The sequence below is a fragment of the Medicago sativa genome, chromosome 7 (assembly GCF_051527215.1).
Source record: "Medicago sativa cultivar Bolivia chromosome 7, Bolivia_mono, whole genome shotgun sequence".
Taxonomy (NCBI): domain Eukaryota; kingdom Viridiplantae; phylum Streptophyta; class Magnoliopsida; order Fabales; family Fabaceae; genus Medicago; species Medicago sativa.
The window spans coordinates 96,129,811-96,137,617 of NC_140755.1; the positions used below are offsets into that span (position 1 = coordinate 96,129,811).

Below are 7,807 nucleotides of genomic sequence, written 5' to 3' on the forward strand. Positions count from 1 at the left end.
AATTGATACGTGAATATTGTGGCTCATCCTCTTTAAGGGTGGCGGCAACAATTGAACCGGTCACCAAATATTTTATAATTTACCTCATGACCATTTTCCATATACATATACTTCAGCTTGTTTCCGTAAAACGAAAAAGAAATTCAAACTATTTGCGGCTGGTTTTGTTTTCTGTTATGATGATAAGGGAATATTTGAAAGGATTTATGATGAAAATCATGATATTTGAAACCCTGTCTCTTTTAGGGGTTATTTGCTTTGCAGAAACATTTCCTATTTCCATTTCCTAAAAACAATTTTTATTTCTAAACTAGCTACAAACCTGTGCTTCGCACGAGGTGGATTGCTTTTTTTTTTTTTTTTCCGAATAATTTTGTTTGCAAACACATGTTTGTTAACGCTTAAAAGTAAACTGATTCCAAATATAGACATTACATGCATATAGAAATAAAAAAGCATGATCCATAACATATCAAATCCTAGACAGGTTTACCATAAACGAAACCAAAACAGAAGTTATACAGCATAGATTCTAAAGTAGTTGTGTTTGATGGTTATTATTTGTGTTGAAGGATATAACACTTAGGCAATATCATCTGATGCTGACAAATTAGAAAATAATACCTTTTATCTTTAAACACAATGTTCGTACACAATTTCTTGCTAGTCCCAATTGGTATTGTCTTGACAATCTCATGAAGCAGTCCGATGATTTCTTAAAAAAAATTTACTATTATAAATGTTGGAATTTAATTAATGCCATATTTTTGTATAAGAATACTATATTTTTGGTGTCTTTCAAAAAGATAAGAATTTATATTATATGATATTATATTTGTTACATTGTTGGCGTTATGGAAACATATATGTTTAGTTTTTTTGAAAAGAAAAAGATATGCATAGTTTGTTACAATATAAAGGTATATCAATTCGAAAGACCAAATTATTACTATGGAAATATTCGAATTTAATTTTAGTTAGGAAAATCAAATAAACTTTGGTCAATTATTAAATGTGAATGAATGAAACGGAAATATTTTCTAGTTCGATATAACATCTTTTTTTTTTAATCACATGTCATAAACAACGTAGATATCATCCGAAATTATAGTTCCCAATCTAATATTTCTAATATTAATTAAATATAATATACTAATTTCGTATATAGCTAGAACGACCCTCACAAATTGCAAAAACTAATTTGTTAAGAATTAATCGGATTGAAGCTATAGCATCATCATTAGCTGGAATCGAAATATCTGCTAGATCTGGGTCACAATTTGTATCGATTAAACAAATCGTTGGAATTCCCAAAGTGATACATTCTCGAAGAGCCGTATATTCTTCTTGCTGATCAACGATTATTACAATATCGGGTAACCCCGTCATATATTTTATGCCACCCAGATATGTTTCCAAATGAGATAATTGTCTCTTGAACATACGGCTCTTCGAGAATGTATCACTTTGGTTATTATTAACCCCGTTATATATATATATATATACACACACACACACACACACACACACACACCCCCTCCGGTCACAAATATAAGCAAAAATCCATGTTTTAGATTCATTCAATAAATGACGTATGTGGTCTTTATTGTAGACAACATACATCATTTATTGAATGTATCTAAAACATGAACTTTTGCTTATATTTGTGACCGGAGAGTGTATATATATATATATGACATTTCAAATGAGAGGAGTGGTTATTATGAGAGATGAGAGGACTTAATAATAACCATTGGATCTAAACTAATCATGTTACTTCATCAATAGCTATGTAGTCAATTAAAACAAAAAACACATCTCTTCGTCTTTCCTCTGCACACGCTTCTCAATGCAACTTGTACAGAACCCTTTAGCTGGCGATGGCGATGCGATGCTTACTGCTTTTGTTAGAAGATTTCTATGGCCACCTAAATCATACATACCCCAATTGAATGTTTTTTCTATTTTCCATTTTCGTGAACCGTTTCTTATCAATTGATTGAATTTTTTAAAAAGGGTTAATTTAAGTTGGATTTAACAATAGTAGAACTAAACTATAATTTCACTCCTAACCAAATCAGCTTGTGATTGTTTGTTAGTCTTCTACGAAATTACTTTAACTAATTGGAATTTCTCTCCCAAAGCTATCATAATCTTTCTTTTATTTGACAAAATCTTATTATGTTTTTCTTTCTATTGAACCTAAATTGAGGGAGAGGAAAGAAAGGAACAGAAGAACGTTGAAGAGATCCTTTCTATAGAGAGAAAATCAAGGAACATGAGTTAGATTTATGATGTAACTATGATATTTTTAACAAAATATACTTTTTATCATTGATCTGGAGTTAGATTTACAAAAAGTTATCAAATCTCAAATAAAATTACAAACTCGTGCTTTGCACGGGTTGAATAACGTAACTTGTAAAAAAATTGTTCCAAACGAAAAATGAGCAAATTAATGGATATTGCACAAACATTATAAATCCTTACCAAAATATTTATGAAAGTTCTACCAAGTCTTGATTCATGAGAAGGAGATATTTGGGGATAACTCAAAAAAAGAAATGTAATTATCTGATCTCATTACAAATAATGATATTTCTAAATCACCCAACCCAAGTCTATTATATTTTTAAAATGATTAACTTCTCCAAAAAATTGCAATCACATATATCGTGTGATGTTAGTTACGGTACACAACTTTTGAAGTCCTCAAGCAGGCAATTTTTACTGAAATTAAGCTCTCTATACTCTAGGATTGAAAGTAGAAAAATGGAAGAAGATCAAGTGATTCAGATGGAAGAGTCTGAACCCTTTGATTTAATTAATCAAAGGTATTCAATTTTGCATATTTACTTTGGATTGAGGTTGATTCGGATGTTAGCTCATTTTACTTCATTTTACTCTACTCTTATATTGTTGCTCTTTAAAACTACGGTTTGGGACCTATCTAATGATCTCATTATATATGATTCGCACATTATAATGAATTATAATTTCATCTTATCCTTCAAAAGGAAAATTGATGTATGTTTTGCAAAGAATCTGGCCATTCCATTAGAAGTTAATGGCAACTATTAATATAAGATATTGTGTCCTAAACAAATCGCCTATTTATATCAATAAATCAATACTGAAATCAAAATTAGGCTTCACATATTGATTTGCCTTCTTTATATTGCTTTTACATCTTTCCTTTATTATGCCTTCCTCATTGTGCTCAATTTAAATGCTGAAATTTAATTTATACGCATCCACCGTGTTCTCAATTGTATCCATACTTGAGCTGGTTTCATTCCTTTTAAATTTTAAGTAATAAATACCCAATTAATATCCAAACCTTGGATTTTTATTAATTGTATTTTATATTATTCTTTTTGAATTGAGATGGATGAAAATATAGAAAATAGCCAAGCCACAAAGGGCCCGTTTGATGGTCAGAATAGGATAGAGACATGATATGATATAAAACTGGATAGAGATAGGATATGATAAGAACATGATAAACATTAATCCTATCATGTGTTTGATGCGCGCATGATAACAAACATGATATCATTATAATTAAATGAAAAAATTGCTCTCATAATTAATTAAATATTATAAAAATGGAATGTTATTAATTATAATAGAAAATACATGCTATCATTATTTTAAAAATGACAATATTTTAAAAATGGCAAAATATCAGGATAATAAATAAGGAATGATCTTCTAATCCTATCAGGATAATTTCTAACCCAGCCTATACTCAGGATAGAAATTACAAAGGAAAGTCAGGATAGGATAGGAAAATGGTTTATTTTATCCTATCCCTTTGGTGCATCAAACATGAGATTTAAGCAGGATATGATTATTGTATCATATCCTGTCTCCCTATCCTGACCATCAAACGCACCCAAAAACTACAAAAGAATATACTCAAAATTGACCTCATGATCTTCTTCAAAAATTTGACCTCATGATGGCTAAAAAAATGTCACAACCTACAAATTGTCAAGGTAAACTTTCCCATTCTTCTTTTCAACCTGAACAACGGTGACGTTTCGCTTCGGATCACGCAACATTACATAGTCGTCAAGGGCCACACCATACTCTTTGGCAAAACACGTTGGAAGCCTTGCCTTGTGCTAGCAAATTAGCAAATAATGTCACACTTGTCTGCATTAGCAGTGAAAATATAGTTTAGAATAAAAAAGAAGAATGAGCAATGAGTGATAAATTGGATTACTGCCTTGGTATCCAGCATACAAAATAAAGCTATGAAACTATTATAAGGCCAACTTTTGATAAATCTAAACCGATGGTGTCTATACAAAGTGCTTACCTATATGCAGGCGATGAAACTATATGTAAAAATAACCCAAGAGCATACTAAAAAGAAACTACATCGTAACGAAATTGCAACCAAATGTCCACTGGATGAAATATATGGATTACTTAGGTGTGAAGAAATCAATGACACGCATATATAAACAAAGCGGTTATCAGTTCTACATGTCACGCCAAACACATATATGACACATATAATTGCTTCAATGAAAAATACATGAAAACTTCACATTCATATATGCTTGATCAAAACAAAGAATGTTCAAGTATAGACATTTTACAAATGCGATTTCAAATTCAACCATAAACCTGATGTTAGATAAAAAGGATTGAGGTTCTCAGTGGCAAAACATATTAATTTACAGATGTGAATTCAAATTCAACCATATATGTCTTCAAATTCCAGATGTCCTTTCCAAAAAAAGCAATATCATCATCAATATTTATTCATATTATGGACAGAATATCAATCACAGCTAAAATTCAATCCACCAGAACAAAAAGCTAAAGTAATAAGAATGGAAGACTAAAGCAAAATACTTTATAGTGAAAAAGCAGCAGCATCAGAGTCAATTAACACATGTTGATTTGCGGAGAGGGTCCACGAACATATCTCAAATAGACCACACTATTAGTCTTCACCTCAGAAACAACAAGCTTGATCTGTTGAGACTCAACAAACCTACGGGCCTTGCAAAGGGTCCCCCATTAACCTCCAATTTGACAGGCCGAAGACTAAAAATAATCTATAATCTTATGGATGTCATGCATATGAAAATTGGACTCCAGTATATAAATCTATAATTAATTTTGAGCATTGTTGTTTTTATCATGTCAGCAGAATACCAGGTCAGTAGAAAATTCTTTTGTGATGTATAGGTAAACCTGCATACATAGTTAAGTTTATTGAGAAACCTTCTGAATAGAAACTAAATCAGATAATTAAAGAATTGTGCCTTGACTTAAGATTAATTAAATACACTTATCATTTTGTAACTCACAACAATATATGGTATAAGTCCTTGAAGCTTTTTAAGGGTACACAAAAGGAAGGGTAACTAAACTTGAACATATTAGAAGTTCATGTGCACAGAACCTTAACCTCCTAATCCCAATAGTTATATGCAGAAAATATATAGAAAATAGCCAAGCCACAAAAACTACAAAAGAATATACTCAAAATTGACCTCCTGATCTTCTTCAAAAATTTGACCTCATGATGGCTACAAAAAATGTCACAACCTACAAATTGTCAAAACTAACAACAGTACTATAAAGTCATGACACAATAGAGATCACATTTACCTATATATAGATGTTTAGTAGTCGTCTTCATAATGTGAGCTTATACAGAATGAAGAATTGATTACAAAATGCATAAAAACTCCAATGCCCTACAATTGAAAATGTCAGGCGAGAAAACCTCTTATGCTTACAAACCAATATTCAAAATATATAATAAAACAACAAGAAACACATACCATTAGGGAAAGAAACACTATAAAATTAGAGTTTCTTCAACAAAATTTTGTGGTGTGTCTCTATGACAAATTTCCTACAACACGAAGCGTAATATAAGACACAAAATTGTCATGACGAACACAACAAATTCTGAGTTCATGCATACCATTGAATGGCAATAGTAAGCATAAATAGAAACATTTTAAATTAAATGGAAGATAGAAACTACCCCACCCAGAACATCATCTCTTGTGATGCTTAGTTAGAAGTATGTGGTTTTTAAAATATGCATATTAAGATTTTGTTAGATTATACAAATGATATAACCAAACAGGCAATCGATTTTCTATGTCATCAATTATGCCAAAAAAACCATCTGTGTTAGTATTAGCATTTCATCAAACATCATACGTGCGTACAATTCTACAAAACCAATCCAAAAATACAGTTTTGTACTTTGAGCAATTCTTGTCATTTCAGTCCAACATAAAACATATAGAAACATAAAAAATCAAGTAATAACAATAAAAAAAAATCAATGCATTCATTTGGGGGAATTTCTAATCATGCAAAATAACCTAATTTTTTTATGTTATCTCACTCAATTTCATAAAACCAAACTCAAGGGTAGTACTACACTAATAGGAACTCACATGTTTTGAGTTGATTCCCATCAAAAGCTCCAAGTTGCTATCAGACCCCAAGCTTCTACTTTACTTCAAAATTCACTTTTTTGCATCTAACACCAAAATAGAATCAAAACAGCTCCAATTAACACACAAGCAATCCCAATTATGAGCTTAACCAAAACTTTCAATACATATAATACTTTATGGGCTACAAACCTCCAAATTCTCTTTTCCAAGGGAAATAAAACCTTACCTACATCGCGGAAGTGTGTGCTGCTACCTTATTCTTCTAGTCACTGATTACATCAAAAAGTGGATTAAATGAAGAAATCTGAAAATTTAGGCGTAGAGGAAGATAAAGAACACTTATAAAGAACACAAAAATGGAATTCTTCAAATATTTAGCAAAATTAAAACACAAAAATGAACAGAAGAAGATCAACAACACAAATCCAAAACAAAATCAATATCAAAACTAAAAATCTTTTTACTCAGACTCAAACACTTGGTGAATTTCACAATAAATAAATCAAAACCAAACAAATTCAAAACAAAAAAAATTAAATCAATATCTCCACTAAATTAAATCAAATCCAAAACAAAATCAATATCAAAACTAAAAATCTTTTTTTGGAAATTTTACAATAAATAAATCAAATCAAATACAAAAATAAAACAAATTCAACACCATTTCCATAATTAGACCAACTTCAATCTATCATATTGAAATCAGATGTAACAGAAAAACTATCTACCTTGAGGTAGTGAACATCACTCCCACAGATTCCACCAGCATTCATTTTAATTCTGACATCATTGGGTCCTTCAAACATACAAAAATAGTGATATCAGAAACACTAATTTTAGAAACATGCAAAAACCCTAAAATCATGAAAACAAAGCATCAAAATCACCAACCAACAACAAAAAACGAAAGAATCAAACCCCTATAATCAACAAATTAGCTTTCCCGACACATGCAAATCAAAATCCAAAAAAATTTCCAGAAATAAAACAACCCTTGACATGCAATTGTGAATAAAGAAAACAACCAAACAAAAATCACAGAAAAGGCAACCGATGATGATTTCGAATCCATTAAAGCAAAAAGAAATGAACGTTTAGTGAAGCGACCGCAAGGTCGACGACGGTGAAGATCGCAGGTGAGAGAGAACGCGTTTTTTAGACATCGCGTTTTTTTTTTCCTTTCCAGATAGAACGCGCGTTTTTCTCTCTCTCTTTTCTCATATTACCAAGATACCTGTTGATTTTACCAAAATGCCTTTCTCTCAAATTACAGGATTACCAAAATGCCCCTCAGAATTTCCACGGACATTAACTTTCTTATTTAGTTTAGTATATAGATTTTCAAGATTTAGGAATAT

The 7,807-nt window shown here is 30.8% G+C and overlaps 1 long non-coding RNA gene across 1 annotated transcript; it reads right to left on the reverse strand.

Moving 5' to 3' along the window:
- Positions 1 to 3,906: 3,906 nt before the first annotated feature.
- Positions 3,907 to 5,631, reverse strand: LOC146910723 (uncharacterized). Its single transcript, XR_015018999.1, has 2 exons — positions 4,696 to 5,631; positions 3,907 to 4,161 (listed from the first exon to the last, which is right to left on the reverse strand). It is a non-coding gene; the product is annotated as an uncharacterized LOC146910723 (long non-coding RNA).
- Between the last annotated feature and the right edge of the window lie 2,176 nt (positions 5,632 to 7,807).